The sequence below is a fragment of the Protomyctophum bolini genome, assembly GCF_963924005.1.
Source record: "Protomyctophum bolini genome assembly, chromosome: 19".
Lineage (NCBI taxonomy): Eukaryota > Metazoa > Chordata > Actinopteri > Myctophiformes > Myctophidae > Protomyctophum > Protomyctophum bolini.
This window is the reverse complement of record NC_137880.1, coordinates 24,359,079-24,385,572: the sequence shown is the minus strand read 5'-3', so window position 1 is coordinate 24,385,572 and position 26,494 is coordinate 24,359,079. Positions and strand designations below refer to the sequence as shown.

At 42.7% G+C, this 26,494-nt stretch overlaps 1 protein-coding gene across 4 annotated transcripts in view; it reads left to right on the top strand.

The window, feature by feature from the left end:
- Positions 1–3,550: 3,550 nt before the first annotated feature.
- Positions 3,551–26,494, top strand: part of plcb4b (phospholipase C, beta 4b) — a 105,729-nt gene continuing 82,785 nt past the window's right edge. For 3 of the 4 annotated variants that reach the window (XM_080791218.1, XM_080791215.1, XM_080791217.1), the window contains exons 1-2: positions 3,551–3,692; positions 9,742–9,786. The gene's annotated coding sequence lies outside the window, so the exon portion shown is untranslated. Of the gene's footprint in view, positions 3,693–4,553; positions 4,666–9,741; positions 9,787–26,494 lie in introns of those variants that run through there. The other variant, XM_080791216.1, reaches the window with a different exon arrangement.

Genomic DNA, 26,494 nt, shown 5'->3' with positions numbered 1-26,494 from the left:
TGTGGATATTATTGTACTTTGCTGGTGTGAACCCATGTGTGTCTTGATTTGTCACGTTGTGTTTGTTTTGTTGCCATATGTTGTTCCATCTATAGTAGAATTCATACCGCACCTGGTATTAGTTTCACATTGAAATGTGTTGTGTTGTCTGGTGTGATGTACTGTATTATTTATCATGACTGATTTCAGTCTTTGTACTGTAACATACTACAGCGGTGGCAAAGAAGACTGCGGGTTACGCCTATAGCTAACATGATCGATTTGTCTGGAAAGGTTATTTACATTTCTCATAAGCTTCCTTAAGTATACAATGCGACAGTGTGCCTACATCATAAATCTGTTAAATCTTTGACAGGCTAATGGGGAAAAGCACAGGTTAAAGAGGAAGCATATAGCAGAATTGAGGGGAAATGATTTCACAGACTGATTTCCCCTTGAAAGAACCATTAGGAGTGTGAATGGCTTTTAGTTCTCGACATTCTTATCATTGATTAAACTATATCACAATGGAGAAGTCAACATTATTTCTCAGCACTATATGGTCTATTAAAACTACACTGGAACAGAGGCTCCCTGTCAAGCTAGGTTTAAAACACACACTCAAGGTGTGTATGTGTGCATGTGTAAACACATAGTTGTAAACATTTGGGCTTAGAGTGTGTGTGCATGCGATGTGCGTGCAGTAGCGTGCGTGCAGTACTCTTCCACTATTATGTTTTATTAAAAGTAACAATGTAGAAATACATTTTAATAAAAGAAGAGATCAAGTTGTTGCAAAGGAATAGTTTTATTGAATAAAAGATAGCATTTTGGCGATTAGACTCCATTTAACATTTAATTTTAATGTATATAAGATTGGCCTTTAATAGGGAGAACCCCCCATTGGAGTCCAGATGCTGGTGGTGGCAGTGCAGATGAACCTCCTTCCTTCTCAACGCTAGACGATTAATGGATCTGGTGCAGTTGGGGATGGAGGTGGGTTGCTTGGTGACAGCTGAAAAGAGAATGACGTGTGTCAGAGGCACGTTATTATATTTCGGATCCCACCGCAGTTTCACATCATATTCATCATATTAATGGATTGTAATTATTAGTAATGCATGCATCATTTTAATGTTGCAGCTCGTAAGGGTGGGGCTGACTTTAATTACTTTATGTGCTGCTGGGTATAGGTCAAGCCATAATAATAGGTCATTATATCAGTTAATGAATGTTTTGTATTAAAATCTGAGAAGAGAACACTCCACGACACTCAATATATGCCAGCACTCAATATATGTTCACATGATTTATTTACCTCTGACGAGCAGACAATGTACGCGTTTCCTCAGCGTTGTGACATACATAATATACAACCACTTTATACAACCACATGGGGTTCAAGTGCTTAAGTAAAGTAAAAGTAGTTAAATGTAGCTATACTTACTACTGTCCTGCGTGTGCGCCTCATTAGAGTGCAGCGGAAGGTGGGCTTACCTCGCTGGCCTACTTCCCTTCGTCTCCTAGGTAACGGGAGATTCCACCCCTGCCTCAGCAAGGTGAACTAGAGAGAGTTCCCATGACTCAATCGCTCACGCTGTTAACCCTTCCAAGGCCAGGCTGCCTGGGTTCACACAGCTCTCTGGGTGTGTGAAAACGTTTGACAAGCAGCAACAATTAACGGTCATGTATAGAGGTCGCATGCAGGGACCAGCCAGGACCGTATACGACCTGTGTCATAGAGAGAGAGAGAGAGAGAGAGAGAGAGAGAGTGTGTGTGTGTGTGTGTGTGTGTGTGTGTGTGTGTGTGTGTGCGCGCGCGCACACACACACTCGTGTCTATTATGTGTGTTGATCTCACCAACGGAATGAGGCTGAAACAAAATTTCCATCTCAGGATCAAAAATGGTCTTCCCTTTTTTATGTGTTCATACATGCCTATAATAGCTGTGTGTAATGTGTATACAGTATGTGCAGATATGTGGTTTGCAATTGTCATGTCCTTTTGTGTGTGTGTGTGTGTGTGTGTGTGTGTGTGTGTGTGTGTGTGTGTGTGTGTGTGTGTGTGTGTGTGTGTGTGTGACGTGTCTTTGTTTGTTTGTGTATGTGTGCCGTGCATGCATACGTGCACGTATTCTCCATAATTATATAAAGCCCGGTGTTCCTCTCAATCTTCTCAGCAGCATCTGCACTGCAGTCTGGTCCCTGCAGGCAACAGGAGACATACCGCTGGCCTGCAGTCTGGTCCCTGCAGGCAACAGGAGATATAGCACCGCTGGCCTGCAGTCTGGTCCCTGCAGGCAACAGGAGATAGCACCGCTGGCCTGGTCGCCCCCGAGGCCTAATTTATGCTCCGTCACATGACCATGAAGCAGAAGGAGTGTGGCTTGACAGCGCTGTGACCAGTCGGAGGCCTGGCCCTGCATGCATACCACAGATGAGGAAGTGTGTTAATTAACCCCCACGCGGGGTTCAGCGCAGAAGGAGAGCGCCTATTTAATAAGATTCTCAGGCTTATATAAACAGTGACTCCCTCCTCCCAACACCCAGGAACGCACGTCCCTCCGTCTGTCCATCTGCCAGGGGACGGACGGATGTCGTACGTGTCACCCAGCTCTAATGAGACGTGCCAGAGGACAGCAGAGGGAGGAGGCCGTGGGGGAACGTGGTTGGCAGGTAGGTACTGTGTACATGACTGACACTATAGCATTATAAACACAGACACGCAGACATGCATACACGCACGCACCTGTGTGTGTTTGTGTGTGTGTGTGTGCGCACAAGGCATGCTTGCACACATGCAAACACACACACACACACACACACGCACGCACGCACGCACGCACACACACACACACACACACACACACACGCACGCACACACACACACACACACACACACACACACACACACACACACACACACACACACACGCACACACGCATTGCCTTAGAAGTGGACTTTTTTCATTTTCATGCATTCATTCAATCATACATTCATTCCTTCTTCAATGTAACAAAGAGAGCTACTGTTCTGCTTCTGTTCCATTTCATCATCATCTCTCTGGAACAGTTAAAATTAATTCCCCTTTCCTGTCATTGACTGACAGTGCAATGCTACAACAATCAGTCCAGTTGTTAGAAGAAGGAAAAAATGTAGAATTGGGGAGACGGATGGATGGGGGGGGGGGGAATGGAATGGGAAGATGGAGAGTGAGTGAGTGAGGGGAGGAGGGGAGGAGCAGTGGATACAGGGATGGGGGAGATCTATCTAGTTCTGCTGGATGAGTCACTCCTGCACGCAGGCGTGCTCCCTCCCCCCCCCCTCCCCCCCTCTCTCTCTCACTCCACCATGGTGAAGAGTAAGACTAGAGGAGGGCTTCCTCATCAAACCGAATCAGACCACAATTCCCCACTGGAGGGCGAGTGTGATACAAGCAGCTCAGAGCCGGGACGCATGCATGCAGTGATAGAGATCTAACACACAGAGAGAGAGAGAGAGAGAGAGAGAGAGAGAGAGAGAGAGAGAGAGAGAGAGAGAGAGAGAGAGAGAGAGAATAGAAACAGCTACAGCAGCTGGAAGAGAGAGAGAGAGAGAGAGAGAGAGAGAAAGAAAAAGAGAGAAAATCCCGGCCCCGGACACTGCAAAGCATCATTTTTTCCCCTCGCCATCGGATTAAATCTGCAGCGCCGTCCTGGATCAACCAACCCAAGTAAGAATATAAAGCGATGTATACAGTCAGATGTAACAAATGTTGTTATCTTTCTACGGTGGCGAACACATGTGATGATGTAATGTAAGTGTGTGTTTGGTTGACGTTGTTGTAGTAGGTGGTGATGCAATGTGTATGTGTGATGTTGATAAAGTGTCAGCAGCAGCAGGAGGTTTTTGGTGTTATCCTCCCATCATTCGGATCTCTCTCTCACACACACACACACACGCGCGTGTGCAGTAGCCTACACACAGCTGGGAGTCACTGTATAGCATTCGCTATGCACAGTATGCAGCTATACTAGCAGCCAAATAATCAAGACATGCATGATTATTATTATTATTATCATGGCTGTATAGTGTAGAATAACAACAGCGCTTCGCTGTGTTTCGCCGCCAGATGGCGAAAAACTTGGATGAAATATCCCGGCGAAATGTTCATGTTTATATCCTTTTTCCTAACGGAAGCTAACCGCTAGCTCTGCCAACGGTTCACTGCTGGCCCATGCAAAGTGCACACCGTGTCCATGTAGTAGAAAAGTCACCGGGCGGCGGGCGGGCACGACACACACAGAGCAGCAGAGATAGATAGCGTCCCTTTAATGTTAACACACACTGGGCTTGTGTATGTGGTTCACAGTGTGTACAGTCAGTGGCCGCGATAAGCGACACCTGGGCTCATTGTGCGAAATGTGGACCAGCTAGTCCAGAATTGTTGTAAAGAGAATAAACAGGAACCGACAGTTAAAGCGCGCGTATCGTATGGCTATGGTCGACATCATGTTAATGCTAACATTAACTGCTGCTAAGTTATGTTAGCCCATATGTGTACAAATGGTCGTCACAGTATACCGGTATCCGGTATGTTATTGTTCTAAAACGACCGGGACCGTCGGGACGCTTTGCTGTCTAGACTCAAGGCAGCAGCAGCAGCAGCAGGGACCCAGCTGTTTCGAGAGAGAGAACAGAAGAAGGTATTGAATGGCGACAAATGTTATTTAAAAAATAATAATGGAATGCGTATTTTGCATAGCACCTAATATGTGGTTATGTTGTTTTTTTGGGATTTATTTTGCTGCATCCGAAAATAATACGGATCGGCCGCGTAGTCGTTTTTGCGCTTAAAGTAACACACCTGGGCAGTCTGGCGCACTTAACTGTGCCACCTGTTCATAATCATGAACGCGCACGCTCGGTCCATCCATGCTCCCCCAAAACACACACACACACACACACACACACACACCCTATGTTTACCCTCCCCATCATCCTAATGCTAATTCCACTGGCTTTTTGAGATTTCGCATTTTTCATACACTGGGAGAATTGTGTAGTAATCCTATGAAGTAAACTCTAATCCTGTGAACCAGCCTTTGCAGTCAACACTAGCCTACTATTATTGCTGCTGTGGTGTTGGACTCAGTGTTGGCTAATTTAATATAACCTACTCGACATACAAGGGGGGGAAAGCATTACACTCTAGACTCCAGACAGTATTTTGTCAGCAAAATGTCTGATTTCTACAGTCTTTTAGGGATGGTTGAATTGAGGAGTAGGAGGGTGGGTGGGTGTTATAGATTTTATATTGCTGCAATGTCCTTGTCCTGTGTGCTGCTGGCTGCTGGTGGCTGCCTGCAGGAGAAACCTGAACCATTACTCAAAAGGAAATGCGTTGTTTCTCTGCTCTGTTGACACTGCACTGTGGCATGAACGCTTTACTGGTGATTATAGAAGCAAACATTATCCACCCTCGCACAATAACAATCCGTCACCTGTGGCTCAAAAACACAACACTGTTAGTGATGAATATAGGTTTGCTAAGAAGCTTAAAAGCTCACTGGAGGCGTGGAGGTGTTTTTTTTCCCTATTTGTTGACATTTATTGGACTGGAGGGTATGGTAATTGTTAAGAGTTTGTTAGTGAGATGGAGGGGGGAAGTACAGCACAGCTCTTAAGCCTAATTTTATGCTTCGGCACTGCAAGGCAACAAAACACTTTATTTTCGTTGAATATACAGTTACTTATACACTGCTACTGTAGAGTATTTTAGTTGAATGATACTGTTGTTGGAGCATAAATCAGACTTGAAACCGACTGTCATCCTCTTTGATTTGACTAAAGATGATGAGAACTTTTACGTACTAGACCGGTGCCCGGCTGTAGTGCACAGAGTCGGTAACAATGGAAGTTGGAGATCCATGCCCCACCCAGCTATAATGCAATACCTGTTGTACGTGTGTCAGAGTATCTGTCTGTGTCCCTTTTATGCCTATATATGGAAATTCCTGTATCTGTCTCTCTGTGTCCTTTATTCCTATATATGGAGTTCTTTGTCAGGCATGCCCAAATATTGGGTGTTGTGATGTCAGGCCAGCTCCATATATGGAGCCTGGGCAGAGGCCCTGTCCAGAGCCTGGGCAGAGGCCTTTTGTGGCGGTTCTGGACAACCGTGAGTTTGACCAACTCGACATCGGGCACTGCACTCCCTGTGGGGGTGTGGAACGTGTGTGTCGAATTGGAAGTCGGTGGGGCGAACAGAGTCCAGTTTTCGCTGAAGAGGTGACCACCAAAAACCACAACGTCAAGCCGCGGTGGTCATACAAAACATCTCTCTGTTTTTGAGCACTGCTAGCCCCCCCCATATACAGGTTTAATGTTTGTTTTGTCCCTAACACAAACATTAACAAAAAAAATAATTTAATGTTTGTTTTGACACTGTTTTATTGCGAATTCAGTGAGCACTTACTATGAGACCTAGCAGATCCTGTCTGTGTGTCTGTCTGTGTGTGTGTGTGTCTGTCTGTCTGTCTGTCTGTCTGTCTGTCTGTCTGTCCCGCTATACGTCCAAATATGGAGTGTGTTGCATCAACACAATCACTCAGCTCCATATATGGGCACAAAAGTGTTGCATCAACAAACGAATCACTCAGCTCCATATATGGGCACAAAAGGGGCCAGGTCCACATATACAGTAACAGCGGGACAGACACACAGACAGACAGACAGACAGACATGATCTGCAGGGTCTCAGCTGCGTTCGCTTCCCGCGTTTGCGCGTCTTACTGGTATCATCATTACATCACCTAAATCATATTTCCTCCTCGATGTTGTAAGATGATAAGAGCACCCCTCACTTTTTACTAACCAGGTGGTCACCTCATCTGAATAGGCCTTAAGTCAGACACTATTATCTGGAGTGCCCAACAAACAATGATATTTGAGTCACACAAAACCTCTAGTGTAACTCTGGGAGTGTATACAGTACATTAACTGACAGTATACTATAAGTCTATATTTTTACACCCTCATAGTCAACACACAGGATTTAGAAGTGTATCTTGTTCAAGGATACAGGCAGGTCTCCCGGCTGCGGTCGGGACTGGATTGAACTACAGTTTTATTTTCTATGGACAGATCAGCCTATCTAAACCTGCTAGAAAAGGCCAGGCCAAGACAAGATGAAAACCACCTGTTCTTCAAAGAGGGAAAAAGTTTTTTTGTGACGGGTGTGCTGGTGTTCTTTCTCCAACACAGCAGATAATACAATTTAATCTGTGTTGAAATTGGACGGTTTAGAGCGACAGTTGTATCCCCCCTATCTCACCATCTCCTTCCTGACATTTAACCAGACGGAATAACAATATCTCTGTTATGAGTCACAGAGAAGGCAACATAAAAAGAACGAAAGTCCAAAGTCGCCATCTCGCCTTCCTCAGGGCTGGATATCAACATATATGTCACGCTGAACCCATATATGGGGATGTGGCAAACGATAGAGGTGCATGTTTGTGCAAATGTGTGTGCAGTTGTGCACACAATGATCTTGTATTAAAGTAACCTAGTTTATTGACTGTGCTTCAGTGCTAGATACAGGTCATTTTCTTCAGCTATCTCTTGCCCCTGGATCAATGACAACATTTGGCTCTGAAAAGGGAAGTTAGACGAGTGGAGCATAGTTGGAGACATGAAGGAGACGTTTGTGTCTCCATAGGGAACCACTGCTGGTCATCAAATTATTGGCTTAGGAATGCGACAAAAACAAAAAAAATATCCATGAATTCAAGTCTCCATGAGGTTAATAATCCATTGGAAAAAAAAGTTAGTTTTTGGGTGAACCTTTTAATGGTCCATTTCCTCCATCTGAAAGAATTACTGCTTATCAACCAATACATTAAAGAGGCAAGAGCTGCCAAGTTTGTAGGCCTGCCGCCTTGGCGCCTTATTAGTGACAACAAATCATCATTATCATCATGCACCTCTCCTCTTGCCCCTTAGACATAATGCCCCAGGCTCCACATTCCATAAAGATCACTGAAGGACACAATATACAATACATTCCAATCCGGCTTTTGCCACCAACATGTTACAGAAACAGCACTACTAAGAGTGACATTATATCCTCAGACCTCATGTAGCCTGATATTGGTGAAAATCCTATCCTGCTTGATTTAACAGTTCCCTATTGAATGACCGCTCAATCTTGGTGGAATGTTTAAATAAGTGGATGGGTATCTCAGCCTCTGCTTTTAATTGGATCCCGTCCTTTATTTCAAACAGGAATTTCAGATTGTTATTGACAACTTTGTGTCTTCAACTGCTCCTATACTCTGAGACTGCCATGTTCAATTCCAAGCTATTACAAGAGTTGATCTTGTTAGCTTGTTTAATTGCATCTCTTACCATTGCTACGCTGATGACATGTAGGCCTAGCTGTATCGGAATATTGGTGTACTACATGACTGCCTGTCTGTTATTAAGGAAGAAACAGATATCACTCAATTTCCTTCAACAACATTCAGACAAAATGTTGTTCTTATTGGCCCTAATATGTTTATTTCTGAAGTGAAATCTTGTATTTATGTTAAACCCTCTTGAAGAAACTTGGGTGTAACCGTGTAATCTTTGAATACAATCTGAACTTTGACCCACACATATAAACATCGCAAAAATCTAATAAATATGAAAGAAATCTGAAATTAACTAATACATACCCACGTTGTGTTTTCCACGCCTTAACTACTGCAATGTTCTTTTCTCCTGTCTCAGCCGAGCAGCCAAAGCCTGCATGCAGCTCATACAAAACACTGCAGCCAGGCTGCTAACCACATTCCTCACGCACCAATCCTTGCATCCCTTCATTTCATCTCTGTTAAGTATAGATTAGGTTTTAGATGATTGTCTGCTGTCTGCGCATGCGGAAATCCTCAGACATATTTTATTTATTTATTTCATAAATACCAACCTAATGACCCCGTCCGTATTCAGTTGCAGAGAAGTTAAGTGTATTTTCTTGTGGGATGCCAAGTGGCCACCATCCATGTTTTACCAGTGTAAGATTTGTTTGAAAGGCTCAGTTACTCATTCACTCACATGCCTCATTCAGTGAGGCCTTTATTCATCATGCACTTAATCATTATGAAGAGCTGTCCTTCATTAGCTCCCCTGTCTGTTGTTTCATTTGACTACATGATCATCATATCTTCTGTTGCAGTGCAGTTTCTGCTCCCAGCCACCATGACAGTGCTATATCAAGACACCACATGGACTTATAAGGCCAGAGAGAGAGAGAGAGAATTCACGAGAGTGGAAGCACACACTGGCAAACAGATGGAAAGAATGATATGCCGGGCAGACAGACAGATTGGCAGACAGTTTCCAGTCTGACTGACAGATAGACGTGCAGTAGAGATTGTCAGACTAATACTTTCAGTACAGATTGACAGACGTACCACTTGGTACACCATGCTGACTGGAGGCCGCCGCCGTTTCTATCACAGTGCTCAACATATCTGCCCTTATTGTTAGAGTCTGACAAGCCAAGGCTGCGTGGAAGCCGTCTGTCGATATTGTAATTTACTGTGTGTTATCCTTGGCACGGGAGAAAAGGAGGGGGCGGTGACGGAATGCACTTGTATCTCCACATTGCTCTGCTACCGTTGCCCACTGTACACTGTCTAGGCTTTTAGAGCTATCAGCCAAATAAGTCTATACTCAGATATTTAAAAAAAATAATAATTCCACCTCTTTCTTTTTTGTTGTTGTCTCTGCAGGCCGAGACATGAGTTTCTCCCCCTGAAGGAGTGTCTACTGAACTGGTGAGTTTTAAGGCCATCATCTGCTGGTGATAAACTGGTCTAAAGCCAGATCTACAAGCTCACAATGTGCCGTGCTGTGATGGGTTGTGAGCTTTTGGATCGACTATGTTTTATGCGCTTCACTGGCGCACAACCAAGTATAAATCTAACAGGATGTGTGTAACCACGGAAACCGTTGACAGAGTGACTTGCATTAGCATTCTAGCCGATCAAAGTAACAATCAAGAATAATCTAATATTCTAGGGACTATTTGACACGTCATCAGGATTTTAGTGTGATTGACCCCTCTACTCGTCCCCCGTAAACCAGTTACCTTCATAGTTCACTTTTTGATAACAGAGAACCTCTGCAATAATGTGTTTAATTTAACATGATTCATGATTACCCAAGCTCCTAATTTGTGATTAGAAGCCTGGTTATTAAATACTCAGGCAACAGTGATGAGCTGAATCATGAGTGAAACATGGAATCGAACAGGTGATTAAGGGGGACACTATGATTTGAATTACAACTTTGTAATTGAATCATCATTTTAGCGATGATGTATCATGTACAATGTTTTAAGAGTAATTTCACCACATTTCATGACTTTGTGAAACGGTATCTTTCAAGTAACTTCAAGGAGTCTGTTTGGGTTCAGATAATGAGCATTTACTGTACCATTATTTTGTACTTTATTACCATATTTATGAATTCACTTCTAAATGAAAACAGCCTAATTGAAAAAATTATTGACAGACGATTCTTACAGTAATTCTGCAGCCCCAAGCAGAAAAAGCCCACAAAAACATATTCAAGCACAAGCAGGCCCGGGAAAAGGGACATGTCTGACATTATTATTTTGCATCCAACCTGTACTGCAGCTACAGTACCTGTCGTTTTCAGTTGAGTTGGAAGCAGGCGCTCCAGAACTCCTCGACTTTCTTTCCCCACAAAATGTTCAGCCTCTTCAGCCGAGTCATGTCAGCAAGAGCAGGAAAATGAGAGCTGTGTTATTGGATTTGCACTGAGCGCTGGAAGTGAGGGAGGGGGGCTTAATTTGTCTGTGTGTGTCTCCCACGTAGGAGTGATGCACTGGGCTGGGCTGGCCTCAGGCTCTCCAGGAGCTGGAGTGCTACAGCACCTGTTGCCTCTCGCAATGTTCAAACGCTTCCGTCATACAGTCTAGAACGGGAGCTCTGCTCAGCGATAAAGCGGAAGTGAAGCCTCCTCCCTACTTCCATTTTCGTCTTTACAGTGGCGCAAAATATAATATAAATCGAAATCATCTAAGCATATATAGCTTACTGAGAAATGGAAATAACACAATAAAATGTAAAGATGTTTTCAAATATATTTTCGTGAACCAAAATGGCAGCTTCCTTTCTCGGATTTCGGGAGGTGTAATTCCAGACTCTATACATTCTGAGATGTCTGGCTACGTGAGACTAAGGCTACAGTAGCATCACCTCTAGCTTTCTGTTCCAGCCGCTCATGTTCTCCATACAGTATGTTCTGAGCTCATGTTCTCCATACAGTATGTTCTGAGCTCATGTTCTCCATACAGTATGTTCTGAGCTCATGTTCTCCATACAGTATGTTCTGAGCTCATGTTCTCCATACAGTATGTTCTGAGCTCATGTTCTCCATACAGTATGTTCTGAGATCCAGGCCCGCTAGTTCTCCATACAGTATGTTCTGAGATCCAGGCCCGCTAGTTCTCCATACAGTATGTTCTGAGATCCAGGCCCGCTAGTTCTCCATACAGTATGTTCTGAGATCCAGGCCCGCTAGTTCTCCATACAGTATGTTCTGAGATCCAGGCCCGCTAGTTCTCCATACAGTATGTTCTGAGATCCAGGCCCGCTAGTTCTCCATACAGTATGTTCTGAGATCCAGGCCCGCTAGTTCTCCATACAGTATGTTCTGAGATCCAGGCCCGCTAGTTCTCCATACAGTATGTTCCGCTAGTTTTCCTCCATAAATTAAACAACAACTTGGCCGTCATGTCTGATGTGACCATGAACGAACGACCTGTTAGTAAATATGGAGCATGTCCAAACATGGCACACTGTTGGCTTTATGAAGGTCTGTTGTCAAGGACAGAACACACACACACACGCACACACGCACTCATAGTCGTGTACACGCACGCACTCATAGTCGTACACACACACACACACACACACACACACACACACACACACACACACACACACACACACACACACAGAATACTGGCAGTGGCACGTAAATACACACAGAATACTGGCAGTGGCACGTAAATACACACGCACGCACACACACATTCAAATTTATTTTAAAAATAGCATGTTTTTTTCAGCTCACAGTAACCGTAGTTAGTTCTTTATTGTATATTTAATTGTCACCTGTATTGACATGCCCCAAACTGTGACGCTTGGGTTAAAGTCGTGACTCGTGAATGGCTAGAGCAAAGTGTTTTTTTCCCCATTAAATGGAAAGTTCAGGATTAGGATTAAGATATTTTAAACTCTAACGCCATTGCCTGTTTGTTGCTGCAAGTTGAGTTTGTGTTGCATGCACAACTTTATTCACAGTCAGGGACTGAAATGGCATTTTTGAATCTGGCACGTAAAAAGAACTTTATTGCTACTTAGCTTAATTCTCTTTAAAATGAGCACCTACCAATTGGCCTGAACATGAATCTAGTGATCTAAAACACATGGTACAAATGCTTCACCAGACAAATCACTTTCCACCTGGTGTCCCTATTTTGGGAATGTCATTTTCAAAATAAATTCTAACAAATCTTTATGTAATTTCACAAAACCTTTAAAAACATTGCTAAAATAGCCGTTCAAAAAGCTCTGTTAGCTTGTAGAATGACTATTCCTGCTATTTGTTGTACGATGAACTATACAGACCATGGGCTTGTGGATAAACCCAGTGATCTCTCACTAAGTGCTATCATCTTTCCTAAGTATGTTTTGAAATAAACAACTATGCGATTAACCTCACTACGTTAAAAAATCACCCACGTGAATTAGTATGTAGCTCGACACTAGTCAGATCATACGTGGCCCACGTGGTGTATTCCCTCTACTCTATCTATGTAAGGGTGGTGTGGTGTGTGATTGAGATGCTTGGTCGATACCGTGAGGGGGAGAGTCTGTCACTGTGAGGTTAAGTGTCTCTGGAGGGACAATGGAATGACAGAAGTATTCTATAAAGAAAGATAAGAGAGAGAGAGAGAGAGAGAGAGAGAGAGAGACTTTTTTATAAAACCCTTTATTCACAAACAAAAAAAGCAACAATCACTTTACTTGTTTTCAGTCAAACATTCATGTCATGAACAAGGGCATTTTACATAAAAATCTAACCAAAACATAAAATGAAATAACATCCTCAACTGAACAGACAGCATCATTATTCAATACCATCATTGCATCAAACTAATGCAGACAAGAGGGTTCATCCATTGACATGCTGCTGCTGCCTCGGAGTCTGAACTGAGGAAGTAGAGAAGGAGAGAGAGAGAGAGAGGGATGGAGAGACAGAATGAGCTCCATTAATTCCTGCCCAGAGAGAGAGAAATAGACATGTAAAGTACTGTATGTGCACTGTGCAGCCTGATCTCATCTAACATAAAATATACTGGTAATTGACCACATGAAAGATATGTATTGTATAGCTAACCCAAGGTCACATCTTGACGTAATGCCATCAAGCCCTATGATTGTCTTATTTACCTGTATATTTCTTATACCGGTATTTACTTCATTATTACATACTGTATTATTAGTTTAATTAATTATCTTGTTGTATTGTTGTGTTGGCATGGCACAGTCTTTACAGAACGTCCTACCATCATTTCACTTCTTGTGCCTGTATGACGTCTCTTGGGTGGAAACTGGAAACCTGTACAAGAGTTTTAGTTTTCAGGATTCAAATTGAAAAGTACAAGCGTTGCTTCACACCACATTTCAAGCTTGTAGATCTGACAAGCTTGTAGATCTGACACTTTTGATAGTGCATTCATTTATGAAAAAACACAAAACGTTCTATGGAGATGAGGGGTTTCTGCTCGATGGCGACGATGGGTGAAATAAACCCTTCTCGATTCTTGAGTGAGGGAGAGATGGGGAGAGGGAAGTCAAAATAGGCAGATAGTACAGAGAAAGAGTGGGGAATAAAAGGAAAGGGCCACCTGCTTTCAACACCAGCAGATGGATGGTGCCGTCATTGAATAAATATTTGCTCATCTTTAGCAAACATTTGGCAGAATTAGTGGAGCTGATTGGTGGATGGTGCGAGCGTCCTGGTATGTTTGAATGTGGCCCGCAGGGAGGACAAGAAACACTCGAATCATGCCAACTTCTCCTAGGCGCTAAAAATACCCGGGGACCGAACAGAATATAGCTATTACCCAACCCTGCTCCTTCCCTTCTTTTAATTCATCTCCTCCTTGTCCCATCCCTCCCCTTCCCGCTGTTAAGAGCACACGCGCACATTCACTTTACCCATGGCTCAATCCGCTACGGGGAGCCGCACATGTGAACGCAATTTGCACTTCCAATTAAACTGTCGACCTTTGCTCCAGAATGCAAAACGTGACTCTGTACCATCCTCTCCTGGATCGCTATAATTACCCAGCCTATACCCGCTAATAGAAAGAACAAGAGGATGTTAGAAAACACTGGTGAATCTCTACTGTAACACCATGGAGTCCTACTGTACCAGGGTCGTGCTCACGGCAGTCCACTAGAAAACACAAGACGGTTGGTTACAAGATTGCTTTTGCCGTGCATGTGCTGCGCGGCAAGACCCTGGCTGTTGACACCATGGCATCCCTATTTTGGACAAAATGTAATGGTCAAAATGTTTCAAGCTTTTTTCAAATGTTTACAAATAACATACTTTTTACTTTTCAAATGGCTCAGTTATTTTTGCTATTTGTACGATAAGGTAAACACTGTAAGACATAGTGGTTAATACGGATCAATATATCAGCCAATATTTAAATTAGTCTTTCAACAAAGTCTGTTTGCTTCCAATCCAACCCATGTTATTCAGTAGTCTTGTTCAGAAGTCTTTCTATATAAAACAAACTGATATAAAGAGGAGGCACACAGTTGTGAAATTTAATGATATTTGAGAAACCTTGACTATATCTAGACCTTTTGAATATTGACATCAAAGGCAAGAATATTGTAATGTAACGGGTGCATGCTTTTGGTTAGACATACAGTACCATTGGTCCGATATCTCAAACCCTCACCCTAACCCACGGGGCAGCACCCCTAAACCTAACCTTAACCATCTCCCAACCCTTAACGCACCCCTCACCAACCGTAATCCGGTCGTTTTAACGCACCCCTCACCAACCTTAATCCAGTCGGATCAATGCTATGTAACCAATGCTATTTCTAACCTTACCAAAGTATGCCTCCCAATGTAACTTTAAACACTAGTGTCACTGCATAAGGATATTGAATGTTGTTCAAAATAGTGTGATTCATTTCTGAATTAATTGGTATTTGGGGTCATTTTTTATTATTTATTGCACTGTATATTGGTCCTCAATAGACCTCAATTTGAGGCCCTTGTGTTGTGGACAATTGGTAATGCAGTACCTGTCCCCGATGACAAAAACAACCACTGGTTGTGTCACCCATATAGCCTTGAGCGTGACAACTTTATCTGCTGCTTTCAAGGCTATGCAGATTTATAGTCACAGCACGGCCCCTGTTTGGCTTCCAGGAGCCAGCAGCATCACAACAAGACAGTGAGGAAGTGAGGAATGGAGAACTGTGCACAGCAGAGCTAGACTGAGCTACAGTATAGCTGCCTTGCGTTAGCCCAGAGCGTGTAGCTCCGGCTAAAAGCAGCTCCCAGCCTCCCAACACATGACTCACTGGTCAGATCAGATGACTCGATAAACAGCAGGAATGCAGTGTCTTCCTCTTTTCTACAGCACTCCTCTGTCTTGTCTGGCTGAGAGAGAGAGAGAGAGAGAGAGAGAGAGAGAGAGAGAGAGAGATGTTGAATGTGTGTTTATTTAGCTGTGTGCGTTTGTGTGCGCCCCGGAAAAAGCATCTTTAATCAACCTGCTACTGTACAAGATAAGTCGGAAACAATTATGTAACGTTGAGCAGCTGAGCCTATCGCTTATCTTGCTCCACTAACTAAGACCTTTTTATTTTTTTGTTTTATTGCATAAGTGATTGGCCGTAGGGGAACAACCATTCTCGACGTAGCTCTTCAGGAACGGAAAACAAATCGGGCAGATATTTATTGCACGTCCAAATGGTGTCTTAAATTTGTCAAGACAAAGTGGGTTTTAACAGTCGTGTCTCTTTATCTTTTCTTTTTCCAGGCTTTACAACTCATAAAACGGGACTATTCCTCTGAGTCCACAGGCTTAGAGAAACAAACAAGTTCTAGGAGTATAAACACGCAGCGCGTCAGAGAAGCCGTTCCCCCATCGCTGGTGGGTTCCAGCCAGCGCCAGATATTTGTCAGGGGAAGGGCTATCGGTCCGTATTTCAACAGCCACTTCTTCTCAGCCTTGTCATTTAAACAAACTTCCAGACATAGCATATAAATCCGTTAGGAAGCCATCATAACAAGCCGTAGAAGTATTTAGAAAAGTGCCATAATCAAGCACCTGAAATGGGGGGAGTGTTGTAAATCTTATTTTGACTGTATGTTTGGAATACTGGAGTACTGCTTTAATACCCTCCCCTTTAATGACAGGAATGTATATTTGAGATGGAGGAAATGAAAAGCGTTTGTACTGTGAAAGCTCACACTCACCTTTGGACAGGTGTATGAAAAAATAACTGTCACGTACATTTACAATTACCCACATATTGTACCAATTTCTCCTCGCTTCCTTTTGCTATATAAGTTAACCTCCCCCACCCCTGGCTGCTTACACAAATACACAGTAAAAGCATCAGTGTTCCAATTTAGGCATATACAGCAGATGCTCTTAATCCAGATCGATTTACAGTAAGCAAGTAAGCAAGAACAACACAAAGTAATACATCAAATGCATAAAAATAGTCCTCAACACGCATGTCTCGAGCTGGATTCAAACCCATGATGCTGTGATACGGTCTTTGCCTACTATGGGTTTGCATCATGTCCTACTAGTAAAAAAGTAGTATAACTTATGATCTATTTAATCAATTCTTAGTATCATTGTGGAAAATAAACATTGTTCATTTATTTATTTCATTTCAGTTATGGTTTTACATGATTATATTCATTTTACCTTCTTTTTAGTTTTTACATATTCCATAAAAGAAAAGAAAAGGAAGAAGATAAATCGTATTGCCCCTATCTATCATTAAAAATAACTAATTGATGCTGCTTACTTACTTACTTACTCCTATGAGTGCTCTCCATTGCATCCGGTCCCTGGCAGCATGTTGCGCCTCTCCCCAGGACAGGTTGCAGCTCCTGCGTCACAGTTCTGCGCCAGGTGGTTTTGGGCCTCCCAGGTTTTCTCTTGCCTGGTGGTGGTGTCCATCTTAAGGCCACTTTTGTGATGTGGTCCTGCTCCATTCTCAGCACGTCCTAATTGATGCTGCTACCAACCATACATTTTACTTCACCATGATTACATCAAATAAAAAGGAGAGAAAACAAACTAAAACTAAAAAACAGAGCACAAGAGAACAAAACAAAGATGAGAGAACTAAATCTTGTACTGTGCAGGCCAACTTTCTTTCCAGTGTTTCATTACTGATTTGCTACCGTGACGTCAGCCTTGCAAGGCCTATTTGCGAACGCAGTGAGCACTTACTATGAGACCTAGCAGATCATGTCTGTCTGTGTGTGTGTGTGTGTGTCTGTCCCGCTATCCAAATATGGAGTGTGTTGCATCAGCAATCACTCAGCTCCATATATGGGCACAAAAGGGGCCAGGTCCACTCAGCTCCATATATGGGCACAAAAGGGGCCAGGTCCACATATACAGTAACAGCGGGACAGACACACAGACAGACAGACATGATCTGCAGGGTCTCAGCTGCGTTCGCTTCCCGCGTTTGCGCGTCTTACTGGTGTGGTTCTGGTTAGGTTTGTTTGTTTTTGGCATAGTTTAACATAAATTAAAGTCAAATCATGATTGTAATCAGTGTTTGTTCACAAACGGGAGTCAGGGGTCTCCCTGTGTCTACAGCTCTTTGGTAAACAGAAAATAACATTTCAGCAGGAGAGACGGTCTCCAAAACAATCACCTTGTGCAGTTTCAATGTCTTCTCATTTATTTGTTTAATCCTTTCCAATTTGGTATGCCCACCTATTTGCTAAAGAGCTGGAGAGATGATGTTTTCGAACAAATAGTAATGGATTAGTAATGGGTTACTAACATAATATAGAGCTATTTTACTATAAGTATTGTTTTAATTTCAGCACCTTTTAAAGCTTAAGCTTTTTTCATAATTTGAACTCGGGTGTGTGAGACCAAATGTCAGTGTTCCTCGTGTTGAAGGTAAAGTGGCAAGGAGCTCCTTTTTCTGTAGAAACTCCTTCAGTCTGTCCAACCAGTCACTGCATATCAAAGTTAAAAAAAGGTCGAGGGTTCGTGTGTGAAGTAGCGATTTATTTTAGAACCAAAAAGGTTCAATTGATATGCGCATGTGAATTCTTCAGCAGCAGCAGCAGCACATACCTACCCCACTCACGGGCACAGCACTGCAGCAATATGTACCCCCCCCCCCCTGTTAAAATGTAACAAATTCCCTAATGCTATAGAATGGACAGCTCTCTGTGGGAAGCAAGGCCACATGTCACCATTGTCACGCATATATCAACATATTGACAGGCCAGAGAATAGCTCACCACTGTTCGCCGACTGGGAACAGCTTGATGGTTCTTGTGCTAAAAGACAACTGCCCTTGTGACTGTTGTGCTTGTCTCCCACTCTCCCGCCCTGCTAATGTAATTGACTAATTAACCATCAGGTGTGCGTGTGTGTGTGTGTGTGTGTGCGTGCGTGCGACGTGTGTGTGTGTGTGTGTGTGGTCTCTCTCTCTCTCCAATGAAGAAACTGTCCTCACTCTCCCTGACCTCTTGTGTCCCAATCAATCCTAAGCGCTCTGTATCACTCCTCACTCTCTCTCTCTGACAGAGAGATTAGGATCTCTCTGTCATTTCTGTTTCTCTTCTCACTTTCAGCCTTAAAACACTATTTTGGACATTCCCTTATAGGCGGACATTTGGTTTTATTTTATGAGCATCACTTTATTAGAGTTTAACCTTTAGCAGAGTATGGTAAAACAAATGTACAAATAAACATGCAATAAAAATAGAAAAGAAAATCTAAGTAAGAGCCCTGCCTCCAAAAAACAACACTACAAAAAATATATATGCACATTATATTTGAGCACAAAAATTGAATGTTATTCAGGAGCTGCTCTACCGAAATCAAACTGCTGAAACTCGTTTAGAGAAAAAGCATATCAAGTCAAGTAAAACATCTTTCCATAATCTGTGAATATATTGCTCCCATTTTCAGATGACAAATGTGGTTGTGACAAGGGTGACATGTCAGTGAAGAATCGATTAGAAGGTAATTGGCAATTTGACATTGCTTACAGCACTATTGCTGGCTTAGTTCAGGGGATTTTGTCCCCTTGTTTTCCACCGTGAAGGCTCTACTTACAGAACATGCATCTACACAGTGACATGTGAGTGTTTCCTGTACATCACATTTTACCAGTGGTGGAAACGGTACAAGAACAAAAAAGTATCAATACTGCAATGTAGAAATACGTACTTACATGTTACTACAAGTAAAAGTCTGGAATTCATTTTTTTAGTACTCATTATGCAGAATGAATGTATAATATAATGTATAAAATTGCGATGCATTGTGAGCTTGTAGATCGGCTATTTTCAAACGGACGAATTTTATACAGCCTAGGGCTGAAGTTGACGTTTTGTAATAATAATACAAATCTACAAAGTAACTAAACTTTTCAAATAATTGTAGTGGTACTTTTTTTGTACAAAATAGAAGTCAAAGTACTGAATCCTCCAGTGAAATAAAGTGCAGTACTGTGCGCATGTACGTAGTCTAGTCCAGTGGTTCTTAAAGTGGGGTCCGGGGACCCCCAGGGGTCCTTGAGGGAGTTCCAGGGATCCCCAGGTAAATGATAGTTATGAACCAAATGGACCATTATGGGTCTGTAACTCTGAGAGTGTAAAAATGGAACCAAACGAACAGGTCAATTTATTTCCAGAGTTAGATTAACATAGACTTTACAATATAAAGTGGGTTCCCAGAGATAGAAATGCCATTGAATGGGGGTCCGTAGCCTAATCTGCATGTCAAACTGGAGGGGGCTCCTTGAAATTAAAATGGTTGAGAATCCCTGGAATATCTTTTCAAATCCGTGGGATTTTAAGTGTCAATTTGGGGGTCCTTGACATGAAAAAGTTTGAGAACCCCTGGTCTAGTCTAGCAGGTCAACATTACACTGGGTTCCCAAAAATAAGAATGTGGGGGTAAACAAAATGTATGTGTGCAGTGTGCACACAACACACTTCAGTCTGGATGTGTGCAAACAGGAGCATCCTGCTTCCACAAAGGAACCAGAAAACGACACGTGTGACGTGAATATAACATGAGCAGCAGGCTAACAATCAGTGGTGGAAAAAGTGCTCTCATTTTGGCCATGCCATTATAAGCAAAACTCTTTTTAGATTGTCTATTTTTGATTTTGTTGTAAAACAAAGTATATAGGGGCTGAGGTAGAAGGTATTATAGATTATCAAATGATCAGACAGAGACTGCTACTGGAAACTCCATCTTCCATATCTCCCGGGTTCAGGACCTTGGCAGCAGGCTAGCTCTGGTCCATAGCCTTCTACTGCTTCAGTATAAGGCTATGGGACTTTCGGTTTTAAATCTCAAAACCAGACCAGCCTCTCCTCTTTAGCGTAAATAAAAAGAACGTTTTTTGCGGTAGTAACTAAAAGTATTTTTTTCCCGGTGGAAACAAAATCCCCTTTTGGCCAAAAAGTACTGTTTATACGTGTGGTGGGGGGCTCAGAGTGCGTCCACTAAGGAAAGTAGGCTTTCTAATGACACAACCCACCTTTGTTTTGGTGTGTAGCAAAAACGTTCTTTTTATTTGTGCTAAAGAGGAGAGGCTGGTCTGATTTCGATTTGAGATTCAAAACCGAAAGTCCCATAGCCTTATACTGAAGCAGTAGAAGGCTATGGACCAGAGCTAGCAGCAGGCCTGCGTTTTGATGAAGACACCGCTATGCGACCTTCTCAGAACCTCTGTTGCCCTGTGGGATACAGCTGCACGGATTTCTCAGAGCACCACCCCATAGGACAGCTGGTTGTGTGTCGGCAGGCATATCCCCACGGGACGGCTCTCTGAAGAGCAGCTTGGCTTTAGGGGCGAGACCCGAGCCACAACTGATCTTTATCAATTGATTATTCGAGGAACAATATGTTTCTGCCAAGCTGGAGCTCTTGGATTTAATGACTACCACTAGGTACTTATACACACACTTGTAAAAAGAGAGACTCCTGGCAGTGTTTATATATACAATTAAAACATTTATTTCAAGAACTGTGTTTAGACCTCCGTTGTGCAATAAAAATAAATTGTAGAACCAAAAGATATTTCTTCAAATGTAGATGAGCAAGATGCTAAGAGCCAATGGGTTGTGGGCGGCCCAAACTGGCCTGTTAAGCCAAGGAGATCAAGAAAAAGGAACAAAAGTAAAACATTTACATATTTACACATAAACCTGAGATAAGGTATATAAGGTATGTGAGCATAGCAGCAGGTGTATACTGTTTATTATATACACAGAAAAAGACTAAAGTCAGTGCGTTGTACATGGGATTAACATACAAAATGTCAGTGTGTGTCAACTGCATAATCTACATAAATTAGATTGACACTATAATCACTATAGACACTATAATCTGCAAGTGGGGTAGGCAACCTTTATTATCAAAATTCTGTCTGGAGATGCAAAATATGTTCGCTTTAATAAAGCAAACTTCAATTATTTGTTTTTTTCTGGTCTTTCAATATTACTTTTTTATTGGTTTTTTTAAATGTAAAACATTTAAAAAATATATATAAAAAAAGAAGAAAAAACTTGTATTCCTTTACTCACTAATTTGCCCAAGCAACTAGAGCAGCAATGTCAAATACACAGTGGGCAATACAAAAACTCAAATACGCAGTGGGCAAAAATAAAGTCGAGGGCCAGACTTGTTCAATGTTTATTTAATACTTATTGAAATGATTGCACATATTGGACCTAACAGCCTATATATTTCACTAACATTAATCATTAAATGAATTAAGTAAAACAAATAAAATCGTCCATCCATCCATCTTCAACCGCTTATGCGTAATCGGGTCGCGGGGGCAACAGCTCCACCAGAGTACTCCAGACTTCCCTCTCCAGAGCAACATTACTGACTTCTTCCTGGGGGATCCCGAGACGTTCCAAGGCCAGTGAGTCGTGCCTTGAGGACGCCCAAGAGGCATCATAACCAGATGCCCGAAACACCTAAGCTGGCTCCTTTCCAGGCGAAGCAGCAGCGACTCTACTCTAAGGGTCGATTCATACTCCTATTTTAGAGCCGAATAAAAGTCGGTTCGGCGCTGTAGAGCCTACAATTTGACGTCATTTGAGGTTCGGGGGGGCGGGTACCGTCCTAAAGTCGGCTCTTCGGTGCTACTGAAATTTTCTGACGAGCCGAAATCATTTCGGCACTACAGCGCCGAAACAGGAGTATGAATCGGCCCTAAGTCTCTCTCGCGTGACTGAACTTCTAACTCTAACTTCTAAGGGAGCCACCCGTCGAAGAAAACTCATTCTCTCATTCGCCTCTGCTGCTGATAAATAGTGAAGATGTGGGCTTGCACTAGCGGTCCCTGGATATGCACCAGTGTACTCACAGTGCATTGTGAGACTTGTAGTAGTATTATGGTGGTAACTACCAGCAGGCCAGTTCTAATAGTAATTTTATATTATCCCGCGGGCCAGAGATAATTCATTCACAGGCCTGATTGGGCCCCCGGGCCTTGATTTTGACATTATGCTCTAGACTAGAGCAACAGGTTGCCTATGCCTGTCCTACAGCAAATAAATCATTTGACGAAAATACCTTAATCACATAACTGGGTGCACATAACTGGTGCGCCAGTGTGCATGTGTCGTCAAAATGCATGTTGCACAGCATCTCAAAGGCATGAACGCGCTTTTTCTAATTCTAATGTAGTTTACTCCTGTCCCCCGGCCCCGGGGATCAATTAATGGTTATCTTAGTCTTTACGGCTAAACTACCAACTCAGATTTCCAGCTGTCACTCCTATGTGGTTGTGCCCCACCAACCACGAGCTTGACTGTGTGTGTGTGTGTGTGTGTTTCCCAATTTGCAGTGAGGAGTCCCCACAAACTATCTGCAACTATATTACTATCGAAACGATTCCAGTTTTTATAATGAATAAAGGGTTGAGTAGTGCACGGTGGCGCAGTCGGTAGCTCTGTTGGCTCACAGCTAGAAGGTCCTGGGTTCGATTCCCACTGTGGGTGTTGGGAGTGGTCTCTCCTCCGCATAATCAGCGCCCATACCCTAGGTGGGGTTGGCGAAAGGGCCTTTCTGTGTTAAATAAAACTCCACTGTAAATATCTAATATGTTTATTTTTAGATTGAGCCATCGAGGGAAATACTGTACACAATGCACATGCTATGTTTTATAACACTAGTGTGTGTGTGTGTGTGTGTGTGTGTGTGTGTGTGTGTGTGTGTTCCCTGTGGAGCTGTCATTACTGTGTTTGGTACATCTTAAACGACAGACGGGCAGGCAGCCGGCCAATCAATCAGTCAGAAAGGCAGGCAGCTGGCCAATCAGGCAGGGGTGAGATTACGAGCCTCTTACCTGTTACTCTAGTCAAGGGAATTACTTCCGCACCCTGGATGTTTCCTGAAATAGCACTGTCTAAATTGAGAGAGCGGGGGGTGGCGGGGTGGGGGGGGGGGAGATGATGATGGAGACAGAGAGAGAGAGAGAGAGACGGAGAGAAAGAACATTTCCTCCTCAGTACATCCGTTGTTCCTGGGTGTTTTGAAACTAAATATTTGTAATGATACTAATGGCCATGAAGAACTGCCTATATCTTTCCCCTGAGCTGAGCAGATATATTGGAGCACTCAGTGCTGTCACAATTACAATAACGTCAACCAGAATGTTGATGGAAACTCGCCGGGCATTTCCAGCCTCTTGCATAATCACCCACTCAATTAATTAAACGGCCCCGAGCTTGCACATGAATGTCACCTTTAATAACGGGCTGTCTAGTTTTCAGGATCAGGATGAATTTGGATTGCTCAGCATATGGAAGGAGTTTGGATTGACTGGTTCTGTCGGTTCACACATGCAATACAGCAAAGTAGTGCTGCACGATTCTTGCTCAAATGTGAAACTCGATTTCCTCCACAAGAATTGAGATCACGATTTCCCTGAAAATATTTATTTAAAAAAACATAAACAATAACGATTCTTCACAAAATGAGATTGCATAGAATCGATCTCGACATTTTTTCGAAGAATTGTGCCGCACTACAGCAAAGTAATATAAAGAAAGAAATATATCATTGCGTTCGGGCATAAACCTGTTTTCTCCATATTTAAAATTATTTTATTTTAAATTAACACCCTATGGCCTACATGATCATTGTGTAGCGTCGCACAAAAGCCTAAAAAGTTTTGGACATCCACTCAACAAAGACGATATGGAAGGAATTAGTCTTGACTGTTTTGGGTGACACATGCAATACAGCGAAGATGATAAAGACAGAGATGTAAGCCTAATCAGGTTAGATAAATAGTCTATTTTACAGGTGATGTGTATTGTACTACTACTTACTTGCTTACATCTGCTGATGCATCAAAACTTGGCAACTTTCACACGGTAGCAATAATTTACAAATGTTTTTCTGTTGTGAGCTTGTAGATATTTAGGGCTTAAGTGGTTAAGCTGCAGTATCATTTATCCAAACATACTTTGACAGCTATTCTAGATAATCTCTAGTGTCCCCCATGTCGATTCCAGCACACGTTCCTCACCTACTATACTGCCGGGTCAGTTGGTGCGTCAGAGAGAAAAGACGGCCACTCGGCCAGTATAAATCACCTTCTCTTCTGCCAAGAATCTTCCCATGACCCTTTTCTTATCTCCCTGTCTATTTGTCACTCTCCCAATATCAATCCTTCTCTATCTACTATAGGACTACAACTTCTCAAACTCTCTCTGTCTTTCTTTCTCCCGACCATTTTTCCACTATGGCCCCGTGCCATGTTCCCATGTTTCCACCACCAAAATGGTTCAGCCCAACATAAATATTGGCCCATATTATATGACTTGACTACCCTTTTTTGGTCCAGAATGGCACGCTGTGTCATCCTCTTCTTTACCCGGCTGGAGAGGCTCGTGAATAGCTCTCAGCCAGCGAGCCCACTTGACATGTGGAACATCAGAGAGGAGAGGAGAGGAGAGGAGAGGAGAAGAGAGGATGGGAGGGGAGGGCATGAGAGGAGGGCAGAGAGGGGAGCAGAAGAGAATAGAAGAGAGGAAGAGGTGGAGAACAAGAGCCAGGTTGGAGAGGATCAGTGTAGGAAAATTAATTCAAATTAATCCAGTATGAGGCAGGAAGCAGGCACAGTTTTGTAAGGGTTGATACCACTTCATTTCTAAATTGTTCATACTCTTGACAATGATAACAACATCAATGCCAACCCTGCCTCCTTGACCGGGCACGTACTGTAGAGTGAGGGAGTCGCATGTTGTTTCTATTTCATATTGTTTGGCCATCCACAAGGCATTACATACATCAACACACCTCTGTCGATTATTGTGCTGTGGTAAAATGGAACTGCAGGTCCATTATACTGTTGAATGTTTTTTTATTGTTCCAAGATTTCCCACAAAATTGGGTGGTTTTGCAGATTAACCCATATTCCCTCTCTAGTGTTGGTCACCATTTCTTTTGTTGTTATCTAAAATCAAATTTCTGGCAATTCTTTTCATTTATACATTATTCACAAGTGTACGCACGCACAGTCTGCCAGTCTGATATCTGTTCTGTATCATCTCAATCTGGTGTTCTACAGTTTAGAGCGCTGACAATTAGAGATTCTCAGCATAAAGAGGCAAGTCTAAAGCACAGCTCCATTTTCTTTTGTTTGAGATGCCAGAGGTGCAATCAGGGAACATTCTCTTTAATAATTCACCATGTGAGTAGCATTTAAACCACCATTAATATAACGGCTTAATCCCTCTTTTATAACTTCGTCGTATGCCAAGGTCGTGCTTGTTGTACATCTGCTATTTCTTTTCTTTTCAAAATATTTTTATTTATTTATTTGAAACAGAAATCTTAGGGGAAAATCTAAGGGAAAAAGAAAAAAAAATCTCCCCTTCATGTCCCAATTTAATAAGTAAGCCAATTCCCAATTCCCCAGCCTCTCTACGAGTACTCCATCTCTGCTAACCCCCACAATAAGTCATTGGGAGGGTGAAGATAGCCTCAGGTCTCCTCCGATACACGAGCCGTCAAGCCACCATCTTCTTTTCACCTACAGTGAAGGGTCTCACTAGGGGGGCATAACGCATGTGGAGGTACACGCTATATAGACATATGCTAGGCTGGTTAAAACTCACCCGTGGCTTATTATTATTATTATT